Raw genomic sequence first — 17,063 nt, forward strand, 5'->3', positions numbered from 1 at the left:
TAAAGATTTTAAGATGAGAAGTTTATCCTGAATTATCGGAGTAGATACAGTGAATCACAAGGACTCCTATAAGATGGAGGCAAAAGGGTCAAAGCTGTGAGATCATGTATGACAATGAAAGCAGGAGCTGGAGTTACACACTCTGAGGATGAAAGAAAGAGCAGAACTCAAGGCAAGTAGACAGTTTCTACATTCTGGAGAGGTAAGGAATGGTAAGGAGAAAGGTAAGGAAATGAATTCTCCTCTAAATTCTCAAGAAGGAATATAGTTCTGTTGAACTCTTGATTTTAGTCTCAAAGATCCATTTGGACTTCTGACCTCCAAAACCGTAAGATGATAAATTTGTATTGCTTTAAGACACAGAGTTTGTGTCTTAATTTGTAACAGCAGCAATAGGAAATTAGTACAGACAGCAACAGCACCTTCTTTCTACACGCACAAAATTTGCAAGTCCACCAAAGGTGTCTATTGACCAAGTATCTTCTTGCCCCAGAGAGTGGTAAGAGGGACAGATAGCTTTTCTTTAAGAGTTCTTCTCTCCTCACAAAAGGTGCTCTCCCCTAATTCCCAGGCACCCTCCTGGGTCAGAGCCTCTTTAACACCTCATGCAGAGCTGGCATCTCAGTCAAAATCTGGTTCTTTTCCAAGCTGACTTTGAAAGTTTATAATTTTATTCTCAACAGGGCCTTAATTTAGCTGTTTTCCACGAACCCTATACTGTATACCGAGGTACCTCGGTACCTCACAGCATCCTGTTACACTATTTCCAGTTATCCCACAACGAAGGCATTTTTTAAGGAGGTTAAGACACAATATCGTATTTAATTGTCACTAAACTAGTGGTGGGCTGGCCATTGTCTAACAACTAGAGAGAAAAGGGGGCCGATTTGTAGCATTTGTATCTTTCCATGATATAAATAGCCCACCCTGGCTAATTTCAAGCTGTGATATCAGTGAACATGGAGCTGGGAAGAGATGTACAGAAGCACATAATTATATAGGATTTTCATTGCATTAATATGGTAATAAATGTAAATATAATAAATAGTAAAATATAATAGATATAATAAAATAACCAGAAAGTGATGAGTTTTGAATATTTATTACCTTTTATAATTTTATATACATTTTATAATCATATCATTTATTTAATTTAAGTTTATCTACACACATATCATATATACTACTTTTAATTATGTCTATGTTGAGAAACTAGGTAAAAAATTCTTGAAAACTTTTGAGCCAGCTCCAATGCACCACTGAAAAAATAAAACCAAAAATAGCTTTATTCTTTTACTAAATCCCAGCAATAATGTTTTTCAAATTCAGAAAGCTAGAAAGCAGAAAAGCCAGTATTTCAACAGAGGTCTTCTAAATCCAAATTCTATGTTATCTTCTCTGCATTTTGCTTCTGTAGCCTGAGTTGTGACATTTATCAATGTACATTTTCCACCAAGATGTTCTCTGACCAAAGGTTTCTAAGATACAAAAGTCTGGTATACAACATTCCCTCTCTCCTTCTTGGAAATTCATGATTAACATTAGCATGTTATATGTTATGAAAATCCTTGATGTAAGCATCTAGTTAATTTTAACTTAATCAGTGCAGTGTTTCCAAAAATATCTGACCAGGAGCCTCTTCCTCATCTTTTTATGGTACAGGTATACCTTGTTTGCTTGTGCTTCATTTTACTGCATTTCACAGAAACCGGGTTTTGTGTGTTTGTTTGTTTTGTTAGTTTTGTTTTTACTAATTGAAGGTTTGTGGCAACCCTCTGTCAAGCAAGACTATCAGAGCCATTTTTCCAACAGCATTTGCTCACTTCGCGTCTCTGTGTCACATTTTGGTAATTCGCACAATATTTCAAACTTTTTCATCATTATTATCTGTGTTATGGTGATCTGTGATCAGTGATCTTTGATGTTACTGTTGTAATTGTTTTGGGGATGCCAGGGACCACACCCATATAAAACAGTGAACTTAACTGATAAATGTTGTATGTGTTCCGACTGCTCTGCCAACTGCCTGTTCCCCCATCTCTCTCTCTCTCTCTCTCTCTCTCTCTCTCTCTCTCTCTCTCTCTCTCCAAACCACCCTATTCCCCAAGAGACAACAATATTGAAGTTAGGCCAATTAGTAACTCTTTAAAGCCTTCTCAGTGTTCAAGTAAAAGAAGGAGTAGTATACCTCTCACTTTAAAGCAAAAGCTAAAAATAATTAAGCTTGGCAAGGAAAACATGTCAAAAGCCAAGATAGGTGGAAAGCTTTTGTACCAGTTAGTCAGGTTTTCAGTGCAAAGGAAAAGTTCTTGAAAGAAATTAAAGGGGCTGTGCCAGTGGGCACATGAATGCTAAGAAAGCAAATCAGCCTTATCGCTGATATGGAGAAAGTTTGAGTGGTTTGAATAGAAGATCAAACCAGCCACAACATTCCCTTAAACAAAAGCCTAATCCAGAGCATGGCCCTAATTCTCTCCATTTCTATGAAGGCTGAGACAAGAAGCTGCAGAAGAAAAGTCTGAAGCTAGGAAAGGTTGGTTCATGAGGTTTAAGGAAAGACGCCGTCTCCATAACATCAAAGTTCAAGATGAAGCAGCAAGTGCTGATGGAGAAGCTACAGCAAGTTCTCCAGAAGGTCCAGCTGAGATAATTCATGAAGGTGGCTACACCAACCAACAGATTTCCAGTGTAGATGAAACAGCCTTCTACTGGAAGGAAAGGTCATCTAGGATTGTCGTAGCTACAGAGGAGAAGTCAATGCCTGACTTCAAAGATTCAAAGGACAGGTTGACTCTCTTGTTAGGGGCAAATAACAGCTGGTGACTTTAAGCTGAAGCCTCTGCTTATTGGCCGTTCCAGGAATCCTAGGGGCTTGAGAATTATGCTAAAATCTATTCTGCCTGTGCTCTATAAATGGAACAACAAAGTCCAGATGGCAGTCCATCTGTTTACAACATGGTTTATTGTATATTCTAAGCTGTTGAGACTTACTACTCAGAAAAAAAGATTCCTTTCAAAATATTCCTGCTCATTGACAATGCACCTGGTCACCCAAGAGCTCTGGTGGAAATGGATGAGATTCATGTTGTTTTCATACCTGCTAACACAACCTCCATTCTGCAGCACATGGATCAAGATTTTGCAGTGCCTGGGTGGCTCAGTCAGTTAAGCATCTGACTCTTGGTTTCAGCTCAGGTCATGATCTCACGGTCTGTGAGTTCAAGCCCCGCATTGGGCTCTGCGCTGATTGCAGGAAGCCTGCCTGGGATTCTGTCTCCCTCTCTCTCTGCCCCTCCCCCTCTCATTCTCTATCTCTCTCTCTCTCTCAAAAAAAAAATAAAAAATAAAAGAAGTAATTTCAACTTTCAGGTCTTACTATTTAAGAAATTCATTCCATAAGGCTATAGCTGCCAAAGACAGTGACTCTTTTGATGGATCTAGGCAAAATAAATTGAAAACCTTCAGGAAAGAATTCATCACTCTATATCACATTAAGAACATTTATGATTCATGGGAAGAGGTCAAAATACCAATATTAACAGGTGTTTGGAAAAAGTTTATTCCAACCTTCACGGATAACGTTGAGGGGTTGAAGACTTCAGTGGAGGAAATAGCTGCCAATGTGGTGAAAATAGCAAGAAAATTAAAATCAGGAGTGGAACCTGGAGATGTGATTGAATTGCTACAATTTCAGGATAAAATTTTAACAGATGAGGAGTTGCTTCTTACAGATGAGCAAAGAAAGTGATTTCTTGAAATGGAATCTATTCCTGGTGAAGATACTGCTAATATTATTGAAATGACAACAAAGGATATAGAATATTATATAAGCTTGGTTGATAAAGCAGCAGCAGGGTGTGAGAGGATTGAATCCAATTTTGAAAGTTCTCCTGTGGGTGAAATGCTATCAAACAGTGTCACATGCTACAGAGAAATTGTTCATGAAAAGATGAGTCAATTGATATGGAAAACTTTATCATTGTCTTATTTTAAGAAATTGCCACCCCAGATTTCAGCCACCACCACCCTAATCAGTCAGCAGCCATCAACATCAATGTTAGATCATTCACCAGCAAAAAGATTAGGGCTCCTTGAAAGCTCAGATGATGGTTGGCATTTTTTAGCAATAAATTATTTTTTTAAATTAAGGTAAGTACATTATTACCTTTTAGATATAATGCTATTGTACACTTAATAGACTATGGTATAGCGTAAACAACTTTTATATGCCCTGGAAAACCAAAAAGTTCATTTTACTTGCTTTATTGTGATATTCAATTTATTGCATTTGCCTGGAACCAAACCCACAATACCTCTGAGGTACGCCTGTACCAGCTAAATTCCAATAGTACACTTGTTCCAGGAGACCCATTGTATGGCATATATGTTCATTTCTCATGTGTGCACTTGTCTCCCACAAATTGTTGGAAACTTATTGGCCACAGGAATTATACCTCAACTATTCTTATACCCTCCTTAGTATGTGAGGGCTTAATAGAGTAGAGACTCTGTACACATTTTTTAACTGAATGAAATTCAAATAAATGCCAGTCAGGAGCAATGAAAATACAATGACATTTCCTTGAGGTGATAGTCTCTCTCTTGCAAGATACAAACACACATTACTGATATATTTTAATTTAAGCTCATAATTTTTCTTTGCTTTCATTATTATCTCCACTTTACGGATATTGAGCCTAGAAAGAAATTAAATCTTGCCTAATAAAGGGTTGTTTTTGTATTGTATATTCCTCACATATCACTTAAATCAGTCAAGCAATAGAGAAAATATTGGAACTCTCAAATGGAGAGTACATGAATTTAGCTTTATTATCACAGCACTTAGGGGCCACTTTCCTATTAAGATAAGATTTTGAGCTTTGTCATGTGCTTTAACATTCCCAGTTAGATGCCAATCTGACCTCCAGTGTTTCTCAGTGTTAAATCAGATGGCTTCCTCCTCAGCCATAAAAAAGAATGAGATCTTGTCATTCGCAACAGCATAGATGAACCTAGAGGGCATCATGATAAGTGAAATAAGTCAGACAGAGAAAGACAAATGCCATATGATTCCACTTATATGTGGAATCTAATAGAAACAAAACAGATGAACAAACAAAAGACAACAGAAACAGACTCAGAGACACAGGAAGCAAACTGGGGGCTGCCAGAGGGTAGAGGGGCTGGGGACATAAGTGAATGGGGCTAAGAGCGATAAACCTCTACTTATAAAACATAGTTGACCTTTGAACAATGTGGGAGTAAGGAGCTCTGAACCCTCCATGCAATCAGAAATCTGCTTGTAACTTTTGAGTCCCCCAAAACTTAACTACTCACAGCCTACTGCTAACCAGAAGGCTTACTGATAACATAAACAGTTGATTAACACATATTTTGTAGGGGTGCCTGGGTGGCTCCGTTGGTTAAGTGTCCGAGCCCGGAGCCTGCTTCGGATTCTGTGTCTCTGTCTCTCTCTGTCCCTCCCCCACTCGCTCTCTCTCTCTCTCAAAAGTAAATAAGCATTAAAAAACACATATTTTTGTATGTGTTACATGTATTATATACTCTATCATTTGTTTTAATGTTTATTTATTTATTTTGAGAGAGAGAGAGAGAGAGAGAGAGCGAGCAAGGGAGAGACAGAGAGAAGGAGACAGAATCCTAAGCAAACTCTGTTCCATCAGCGCAGAGCCCAAAACAGGGCTCAGCCTCATGAACCACAAGATCATGACCTGAGCCGAAATCAAGAGTCAGCCGTTTAATCAACTGAGCCACCTAAGTGCCCCTATATATTCTATTCTTACAATAAAGTAAGCTAAAGAAAAGAAAACCTTATTAAGAAAATCATAAGGAACAGAAAATACATTTAGAGTTCCATGCTGTGTTTATTTATTTTTTTTTTAATTTTTTTTTAACATTTATTCATTTTTGAGACAGAGAGAGACAGAGCATGAACGGGGGGAAGGTCAGAGAGAGAGGGAGACACAGAATCCGAAACAGGCTCCAGGCTCTGAGCTGTCCGCACAGAGCCCGACGCGGGGCTCGAACTCACAGACCGCGAGATCATGACCTGAGACGAAGTCCGACGTCCAACCGACTGAGCCACCCAGGCGCCCCCTGTGTTTATTTTTAAATCCATGTAAACATGGACTTCTGTAGTTCATACCTGTGTTTTTCAAGGGTCAACTGTAAATAAATCTTAGGTATGTAATGTACAGCATAGGGAATATAGTAAAAAATACTAAAATAATTTCATATAGCAATAGATCATAACGACTAAATATGGGGATCATTTTGTAATGTATAAAAATATTGACTCACTGTGATGTACACCTGAATCTAATCGGATTTTTATGTCTATTTATACTTCAATAAAATAAATAAATAAGTGAGTAGGTTCAGATCCCCTCAGATATTTTCAGCTATTAACTCCTTTTAGTTATCCACTTAAAAGTCCTTAATAAGTAGTTACAATTGTAAAAAAAAAAAAAAAATCCTATGGTATCCAAATAAAGAGCAATAGACATGAGCTGCTATCCAAGTATTTATCAGAAGTTTAGTTGAAAGAAACATTTACAGAGGGTTTCCTGAAGATATTTAATAGAGTCCAACCCACTCCTTACTGATACCACCTTTTTCATTGTAGTAAGATCTTAGGAAGTTTAGAGAAATAGATGAAAAAGAATATATTTTATCATATTGTATAATATGCTATTACATGATACTTTATGGCATAAATAAAAAAGTTTTATTTTGTTTTGTTTGTCTAATAATAGAAGAGCTGCTACCGATGTTAACAGATGAATTCTAGAGGGTTTTCTGCAAGTAAACCACAAAAGCTACTCTTGCAATGGAACTGAATTATCAAACTTTCATAGAACCAAATAAGAGATGCTTGGTGGGAATAAAAAGTCGAATCTGCCCGTCAGCAACACCCACTATAAGCAGTCACTTGCAGAAGTATCACTATGGACTAAGTAAATCTACAAGAAGAGGCTCTTTGAGCCTTTTTCACTTGTAAATAGGGAATTTCTCTTTCATTCCTTGATGCATTGTATAAAATTATTTCCAGATATCTCATCATTCCTGTTGCCTGTCTCATGTTATTTGCTGCAAAGTTAAGTATGATTGCAAAAAAAATGTATGCACAAAGAGAATTGATACTTTAAAAAAATTTTTTTTTAATGTTTATTGATTTTTGAAGGAGAGACAGAGCTTGAGCAGGGAGGGGCAGAGAGAGAGGGAGACACAGAAATGGAAGCAGGGTCCAGGCTCTGAGCTCTCAGCACACAGCCCGATGTGGGGCTCAAACTCACAGACCATGAGATCATGACATGAGCCAAAGTCGGACACTTAACTGACTGAGCCACCCAGGCATCCCAAGAATTGATACTTTTTAAATACTTAACTAGGAAACATTTTTATGTTGATAAAAACAATTAATGGGGCTCCTGGGTGACTCAGTCAGTTAAGCGTCTGACTTCGGCTCAGGTCATGATCTCACAGCTCATGAGTTCGAGCCCCACGTCAGGCTCTGTGCTGACAGCTCAGAGCCTGAAGCCCACTTTGGATTCTGTGTCTCCCTCTCTCTCTGACCCTCTCCTGCCTATGCTCTGCCTGCCTCTCTCTTTCAAAAATAAATAAACATCAAAAAATATTTTTTTTAATTAAAAAAGAGTTTCTATAACAATGTTTGAAATAATGTATTTGCAGAGTTGACTGGAGGAGGATTTTAAGAGAAATGTCCATTGGTTCAAGAGAACTGTCCATTGGTTCATTGATTCCACGCCTATGCAATGACACATATAATGTGTCAAATACCAGGACACCCAATTCCTACAGAAGAGTTTTGCTTTTTGCAGATTTTGTTGCCTTCTATTATACATCTTTGTCTTTTGTTTTTGTTTTATAACTCTTTATCTTGTTTAAAGACTCATTTTTAATCTAATGGCTTGCTTACTTTTTTGTTATTTTTAACTTTTTATTGAAGGATAATGTACATATGGAAACATGTACAATTCAGAAGGGTACATATTTATGAATTTTCAAAAAGTGAATACATCCATGATCCCAGCACCCAAATCAAGCAATAAAATCTCACAAACACCTCCAGGGCCCACCTCATGCCCCTTTCCTTCACCACCCTTTCTCTCTCCTGGCCGCTACAAGCGTAGATTAGTTTGGCCAATTTTTGTAGTTTATTTATAAATGGATCACACCATATATACTGTTTTGCTTCATTTGCTCAACACTCTATTTGAGAAATTCATCCAGCAGTGTGCTGGAGAAGTTATAACAACTGACTGATTTCAAGCTCCCAGCATGCAGTCACTGATCACAGAGCCGGGAAGGGAGCTGGTACAAGCCAACTGCAGCACAACACTGAATTAATTTATCCACATTGTTGTGGGTTCATTCTCCTGATTATAGTGCCCCAAAGTTATGTGCTAATGTATATTATCCTTAAAAAGACTTAGATCTAAGAAATCCACACAGGATGTGATTAGTTAGTTGCCTTTTTTACACCATGATATTGTTGTATTTTTCTAGCTGTCTTATATATACATGAAAGCAGATTCAAGAACATTTGGGAGGTTTATTTTCCAGGGATTTATAAGCCAAATCCAACTGTTTAATGATCATAGATCCTACTTCTCAGTGAGTCTTTTAAATGCACTCTCATGTAAAACAATTAATTAAAAATTCAGTTTTTAAGGGAGCCTGGGTGGCTCAGTCAGTTAAGCATCTAACTTCAGCTCAGGTCATGATCTCACAGTTCATGAGTTCAAACCCCATGTTGGGCTCTCTGCTGTCAGCACAAAGCCCACTTCGGATCTTCTGTCCCCCTCTGTCTCTGCCCCTCCCCTGGCCCCTCCTTTCTCTCTGTCTCTCTCAAAATAAATAAATAAATAAACTTTAAAAAATCCATTTTTTAAAAAGTGCTCATCGAAGACGAATCTGAATTGTGAGCTCCGACTCTCATTAATTTCTTCATACTGGTGAGTTCTTTATACTTGAACCCATCTTTGCTGGGTCTAGAATTAAGCCTATTCCATTTTTGAAGGAAAACATTCTATTTCTTACAACTGATATGATTATTAGACACTATAAGTCTAAATAGGGGCAAATTTATTTCTACTGAAAACATTGTTTTTGAAACATCTGTTCATGATATTGCACAATGTTCTTTTTAAGGACTATTGAAGTAGTCTCTTTCTGGATCATACTAATTGTGTCTCCTTCTCTGTGCACTGACTGCCAAAATCTTTAGGACAAATCAGTGGATCACCACTAGCAACGTATCAGGGTATATGCTGTACCAGACCAACCTGGTTCAATGTGAGACAGAAGCACGGAAGGGTATGAATATCAGGAGGTAAGATGAGTGGGGGCTGTCTTAGAAGCTGGCTACTACAACCTCCAAATATTCTCTGAAACAATGTAAATATATGGGAATATATATTGTATGGGGGATGGGGAAAGAAGAGTTTTGAATAGCTTTATTGCAAGTGGAATTTATGTCCATTATGATTTATCTTATGGAATAAAGATCCTTAAGACAACACAGACACCATGCTACAGTGGAGTGGGAAGAGGGGGTAATGAGAAGAAGAAAGAACAAGGATTTGTGGCTTTAACTGGTCTAAGCAAGCTGATGAAGTTTTTAGAAACAAAAATTATACCAGTGAAGTAGTTTTATTATTTTATACCAGAAGAATTTTACTCTAAGTATGTGTTAACTCGGATGCTTTTGCTTTCAAGCGACAGAAACCTCAACCCAAATTGTCTTCGGGAAAAAAGTGTGATGACCTATGTATACCGACCCATACAACTGAATGGTTTGGGAGAGGGATGGGGGTAAGACTGGCTTCAAGTACAACTGGACATGGGCTTCTCCCCCACCCCACCTCTCCCTCTCAGACTCCCACCTTAGTTCAAGGAAGGCTGGGAAAGTGGGTTTCTGGTATTTTCATCTGCAGTAGTGAAGACAGAACTTACCTCCCCTAATTTGAGGAATTCCCCAACAACAAGTTGGCAAAGCTCCTGTACAGGGACCACCCTAAATAACAACTTTGGAATGCCTCTTTCTTGTGTGATTTGCAGCACTGGTGGTTAGGTGATCAAACAGCCATTTCCAGCCCTTTTCTCTTGTGCTCCTCTCTGCCATCAAGGCCAGAAAACCTCATCTCTTTCCTACTCTCCTGTGCCAGTAGGGGTGGCCAAAGATGTGGCCAATGAAGTATAGCTTCAGATTTCTAGGCAAGAGAAGAGGGTGCTGAGGGCTTTCAGCTCTTCCTCCACCCCACGCACATATATCACTGGTACCATGTGTGGAGCTGTAGATCCCATTTGGCATCATGAGACCAAAAATATGAGAATGAAAGGTAGCAGAAGTAAGAAGGGCAGAGCTTGGACCCCGGTGATGCTGATGAGCAGCTGAACCAATGCTACCGGGCAACAACCTCAGACTTCTTGTCATGGGAGACAGATGAACCTCTGTCTGACTACGCCATCTTCAAGACAGAGTTAACGTAACTCACACCTAATATATATTTGGACTAAAACAGGTGGAGTCCCAGAATAGAAACTAAAAAGCCATCAAACTGACCCAAGGCAGCAGCATAGAGGCCAGGCATCTGGGAGGTAGTTTCTCTAAGATGTGAACTGTTCCACTACCTCTATCTCAGGGTTCGCCAGAAGCTGCTTTGCCAAAAGGTTGGCTATCCAGATAACATGGAGCAAAGCGAGCATGCCTTAGCAAAGCAGTACAATTATAACAATTCCAAAACTAAAATCTGCATGGGACAAGTGGCTACCAAAGTGTCACTTAAGACCCTGATATGACTTTGCATCAAACAGAGCCTTCACGAGCTCTGAGTAGTAGTAGGGCCTGATTTTAAAGAAAGATATGAAGATTTGGGGAAAGACACAAGAAAAATAATAAAGATGACAAGCTTTGGAAAATAATTAATTTTTGAAAGAATAAAACGATTGTTCTTATTGTGGCCAGAAAATAGAAGGAGGCCATTTTATGATTTTAATAATCATCACCAAGCTTATGATGTGCTGTGACAACTAAATCAGAATGCTAATAAATAAATAAATAAATAAATAAATAAATAAATAAATCGGAATGCTATTCAGTTCCGCTCATTTTCCTTGGGAGTCAAAATATAAAAGCCCTATTTGGGGGAGGTGTCTGTTGTCATTTTGCTTCTCCGGGAAAATTATTCTCTCCTTCCTTGAGAAGGAGTGACTCACCAACACATAATGAAAGCTGTTCTTCTCACCTACTGGAGAGTTTCTAAGAAATTAGTCCTGTGTTTCTAAGAAGCAGTCCTGCTCTACTGTAGACAGAGGGTCGCCATGTCTTGTGTGCTTTGCATGATTGAGGATAAAAGTCCAGAGGGGAATGGTGTGAAAACACCAAGGGGGCTGGAGGGAAAGAGTAGGAGGTGGGAGCATGTCCTGACACCCTCCCTGACTGATCTCATAGCAGATGCCAGGGCTGGAACACATGACCCTGAAAGGGAAACCCGCCAAGATCCAAAAGTCCTATGGAGCTAACTCTAGTACTGTGGTGGCCTGGTGACACCTCAACAGAGGCCCACCGGCCTCAAACTGCCTACCCGCCCAAATGTCAGGACCCCTCCTGGCCAGCTGCCAAGCATCTGGTGAGCAGAACTCCTGGTCCTCAGGTATGAGTCCACACACACACACACACACACACACACACACCAATCACTGAACCTTCTCTTGAAGGCTTGTGCCTACCACACCCAGGGCCTAGGCCCCCAGGGACCTACCAGATGGGGTGGGCGCATCTCCCATGCACGACTTTGAGGTTGGAAGGGACAACTAAGAGCTGAAACAAGAAGGAGCGAACACCCCTAAGGTGAATAAAAGAGAAACTCTTATTAAAATGTAACCTATGATGGCGCCTGGGTATCTCAGTCTATTGAGCATCTGACTCTTGATTGCAGTTCAGGTCATGATCCCAAGGTTTGTGGGTTCAAGCCCTACATCAGGTTCTGTGCTGACAGGCCGGAGCCTGCTTGGGATTCTCTCTCTCACTCTCTCTGCCCCTCCTCCACTTGCACTCCCTCTCTCTCTCTCTCTCTCTCTCTCAATAAATAAATTTTAAAAACTTAAAAAAATGTAACCTATGAATTTAGGTTAAACATAAAGGAATTCCTGACATTGAGCCATGGCAAATATGAAAATGGATCACAAAGATCACAAGTTACTTCTCTCAGAAAGTCTTTAAAAACAGACTGTAGGGGTTAGTTTAATCCTACCTCATAACAGGTAAATATCCTAGATGGCTTCTCTGAGGGGTTTTCACCCCTCATAATTTCTTATGTAAGCCAAAGAAAAAACTATTATTATATTTTATTTCCTTCAAAAAAAGATTCGAGATGACTTATAGGCATGTATATAATACTACAAAAATAAGAATACGTAGCAATTATAGTGAAAGAAATGTTCAAGCAAGTGCATGGAAAAAAATTTTTTTTTTAAAGTAAGGAAATAGGTTGGCTTGGCTTTGCTAGGAGGGCAGATCATGCCAGCAGATGGAGCTGATCAATTTGCGGCGCTGAGTTCATTGCAGTGGAGTGTCCCTGAGACATTAGTAAATGCGGGCAAACTATCAGCAGCTCTCTGGAGAGCGCTGTCTCACTCCCCACCTATCGCTGATTAAATCCTCAGAACTACAGTGCCCCGAAAGAACATGACTTATCAAAGCCCTGAGACATAATTCTCCTGTTTGGTCTAAGAACTAATGAGTAAACTGAGAGGCTCGCATCGCCCAACGTGACCCCAGGTCCCCAGCTCAGTCAGCCCTGGGCATAGCAGCCACCCCATCGCTCACAAGGGCACATCTTTTGTCTCACCTTTTTTCCTCTTTGTCTGTGTTACCTGCTTTCAGAGAAAGGGCCTGATCAACAGCCTGCCTTAGCAGGCGGGTGCATTGAACCAGACAGCATTCTAGAATTTCTCTATTTTTCGTTAATAAAGGAAACGAAGTAACAACGAACCAGTAAGAAGGAACTGAATTATACTTGTTAATTACTGAACTAATCCATCATAAAGGGCATAGTTAGACCAGGGAGCTGGCTCCCCTGGGCTGGCGCTCATTTCAGTGTTGCCTCAGATCCTACTCATCCCTCATTCTCTTTCTCCACATCACATCTCCATCAGCATCATGACCATCGATGCTTCCCGAAGCCTGCTCTGGGAACCCTGGTCACAACACTCCTCCTATATGCTTCTCTCCTCCTTTCTAATCCTCTCACCCCTGCCACCTTCTTCAAGACATATCCTTTCCACAATCTCTCCTTCTTGCCCAAACCCACTGTGCTTCATTGTTTTTACTGAATTCCAGCAGCATTTGTCACTTCCTCACAATTTAATACTTACTCAGCTATTGCCTGGAAATTTTCTTGAGTCATTTCACTTATTTAAGTCTTCTTTTCTTGAAAGCATTGCACACTCATCAGGATTAGACCCCCATAGCCAGATGCTGCCTGAGTGTTTGGATGGGGCTCATTTGACCACTGGATAAGAATATGAACAAGAATCTCTTTAGAGGAAATGCGGTTTGGAAATACACAGCGAAATGTGAAGTCATCTTCCTTGTTCCTGCCCACCCCTCCCCTTCTCTTTACCGTTAATATTGCATCCGTCATCTTTTTTAATCTACTGCAAAGTGGCTCAAATGGCAGCAGATACATCAGTACTGAAATGCTGTTTTACTCCATGGTCCTGAACGTGCCGAGAATGATGACAGTGACTGAGGCTTTCATGCTGTTAATTTGCAAGTACATCGCCAGTCTTGCCTGTGCGCCTTCGGCCTCTGGGCCCTACATCACTGAGAAAAATGCTTTCCTACGAATGACTCATCCCCTTTTGGTCAGTGCCCCAGTCCTTTTGCTGTGGCTTCTAACAATTTCAGAGGAGCGGATCTTTTGTATCTCAATCTTAGGCGTGGGTTCTACAGTAGAAGAAGTGCAGTAGTTAGCTGCCTAGAAAATATCAGTAGTATTCTTAGTATTATAATTATATTATATTATATAATATATTATATATATATATTATATATATAAGTATTATATATATATATAAGTATTATAAGTATTATACTTAGTATTCTAAGTATTCTTAGAATGCGTGGCTTTAGAAAAAAAATTAATAAAGGGTTGTGGAAGGTTAAGTTTTCCTTCAATGAGTGTTAGGTACTATTTAAAATAAAACCTGCTGGTTATTACTATTGGGTGTATCATTTTGTCTCCTTCAGAAAATGTACATTGTTGATCCTGAAAGTTTAGTTTCAAAGTGTTATGTCCTACAAGGCTTTTCAACCTTTGATTTTTTTTTTCCCTTTGATTCACTTATACTAGTCCTCCTCACCTCCCCCAGGAAATATAGACAGCTAAGGGATAATTTAGGGGAAAAAAAGGACAATTGGGGAGCCTGAGTGGCTCAGTCAGTTAAGCATCAATTTCAGTTCAGGTCATGATCTCCCAGTCTGTGAGCTCGAACCCCACGTCGGGCTCTGTGCTAACAGCTCAGAGCCTGGAGCCTGCTTCAGATTCTGTGTCTCTCTCTCTCTCTGTCCCTCCCCTGCTCACTCTCTTGTCTGTCTCTCTCTTTCTCAAAATAAATAAAAATATTTTAAAAATAAAAAGAAAGAAAAAACGGACAATTGATAAAATTTCTGCTCATAAAGTCATACAAATATGAACTCTGCTTTTTCATAGCTGCAGAAACCAGTGACACTGATTATTCTTAGGCACCAAAAAGACATTTGACTCCTCCTGAGTCTTAAGATGGGAACCCCTTCAACTTTCTATAATTGTGGCTACAAATTTATCTGCATCTATAGCCAAGCTTCTTTCTTCCCTTCTGCTTAAAATAAAACAATAATAATAATAAAATAAATAATTTTTTTAAAGCGCCCTTTGGCCAATCAAGGGGCCAACACTTCTTCTTCGACCTCTCCCTCACTACTGCTTCCCATCACTATGCTAACATGATAAACTTACACTATTTAAAGGAAAAAACTTTTTTTTTTTCTACTTAGCCTGGGTGGCTCAGTTGGCTAAGTGTCCAACTCTGGCTCAGGTCATGATCTCACGGTTCATGGGTTTGAGCCCTGCATCAGGCTCTGTGCTGACAGCTCAGATTCTGGGTCTCCCTCTCTCTCTACCCCTCCCCTGCTCGTGCTCTGTCTCTGTCTCTCTGTCTCTCTCTCTGTCTCTCTCTCTCAAAAATAAATAAACATTAAAAAAATTTAATAAATAAAATAAAACCAGCAATAAAAGGAACTACTTTCTCCCTTCACTTTCTTCTATTCTTCTCTCTGGACAATCTTGTCTACCGAGTTTCAAACCCTACAACTGCAACATTACATCTCCAGCACAGCCTCTCTTCCTGCACCAGCTCTCCTATTGTTACCTCTATCTGCACATCCCAAGAGACATCTCACACTTGTCCAAAACCATATGGTGACCTTTGTCCCACTACAATTCCTCCCACAGTCGCCATCTCAGGAAATGATGCCACATTCAAGCTAGGGGCCTGAAAAGCTTGTTTGTTTCGTGGGGTTTTTCGTTTGTTTTTGTTTGTTTGTTTGTTTGTTTGTTTGCCACAGCCCTCTCTTTAAGACTTCCACCCTCAAATTCTCACCTTGTCCTGTGAACTTAGTTCAAACCAGTGCAGTCTCTCCATCTCTACTGCAAAAAAAGGAGCCCCAGCTAACAATACTTCTTGATCAATATTTCTTCAATAGCCTCTGGAACAGATGTTGTGTGGAGGGGTTTCATCATTGCCTTATCACTACAAACGGGGGCCCAAAGATGAAAACTTGAGGGTGTAAAGTACTCCTATGATAGAAGGGGCCACAAATAATTGAGGGCCAGACAGCCCCTCCAGTTATTTAGTGACATCTGAACTGATTCTGCCACACCCAAACATTATCCTTATCCTTGTAAGCAAAAGACTAGGGAAGAGGAAGAGAAGAGAGCCCTTCATAGAGAGCAACCTTTGGGGAAGTAGTGTGGCTTTTTCCTCCTCCTTACCAGAGGAGAAAAAAGGATTCTTCTTGCCCTACTCCAAAATAAGGTGACGCGTCCAAGAAAATAAAATCACTCAAAGACATGAGGGATGTCAGCAAGAAGAGAAGTATATAAGTCTGAGTTCAACCACAACAGAAGAGTAGGAAACAATCTAATCAGTTTAATGAAGGAAAATGGTTGCAGGGAATTAACAGTTTGTGGAATCACTTCTAGGACTGGTGGGAGGACTGCAGGGTATGTCCATGAGACCTCACTGCTTCTGGGAGCCACACCACCAAGACAGTTGCTGCTCCTACAACAGCCAAGAAGCTGTATGAATTGGAAGCTATGCTACAACTGCCAATTCCACTAACACATTGCTTCTTCTATGACCCCCTAAGCAAGAATGACGTTTGGAAGTCTACCTCTCTTTTCCACTTGACCCCATCCCCATAGTAGTTGAATAATAAACATAGCATAAGCATGTTTATGTTTTTGTAAGAATACATGTGCATATGTAAATTTAAGGACAAAGTTCTATAAAAGGTTATAGCTAATGACTATATACTTTGAGAATGATGTCAACAAGATGGCTGAATAGGAAGTCCCTTGCTCATATTCCCCCATGGCCTCCAAGGATAAAAGTGAATTTATGGGAGCCTTGGTTTCCAGACAGGAGGTTACAAAACTCCACAGGAGTACACAACCAAGGAGGACAATTTTGAGAAGGCAGATCCATGTCTAGGTGGCAGGCTCACCAACTGCAATCCCAATTTCAGACTCAGAAACAGTCCCAACCCCCTGTAGACTGGGCAATAGACCTGTTTGGGCTTCATCCCGTCAGTAGTACCATCTGTCTGTTTCAGACCCTGAAACAGTCCTTTGATTCAGTTCTAGTTCCTCACAGCTGCAGTCTGAGGTTAGTCCGACCTGCCCAGGGACCCTCCCAGTGGCCCGGCAGGAACTCTCCCAGGGATCTGGCAGGAGTCCCATTATCCACACACC

At 40.0% G+C, this 17,063-nt stretch overlaps 1 pseudogene; it reads left to right on the top strand.

The window, feature by feature from the left end:
* The window catches only part of LOC122218407, a 50,908-nt pseudogene extending 38,205 nt beyond the window's left edge, over window positions 1–12,703 (top strand).
* The last annotated feature ends 4,360 nt before the right edge of the window (window positions 12,704–17,063 follow it).

The sequence above is a fragment of the Panthera leo genome, chromosome B1 (genome assembly GCF_018350215.1).
Source record: "Panthera leo isolate Ple1 chromosome B1, P.leo_Ple1_pat1.1, whole genome shotgun sequence".
Lineage (NCBI taxonomy): Eukaryota > Metazoa > Chordata > Mammalia > Carnivora > Felidae > Panthera > Panthera leo.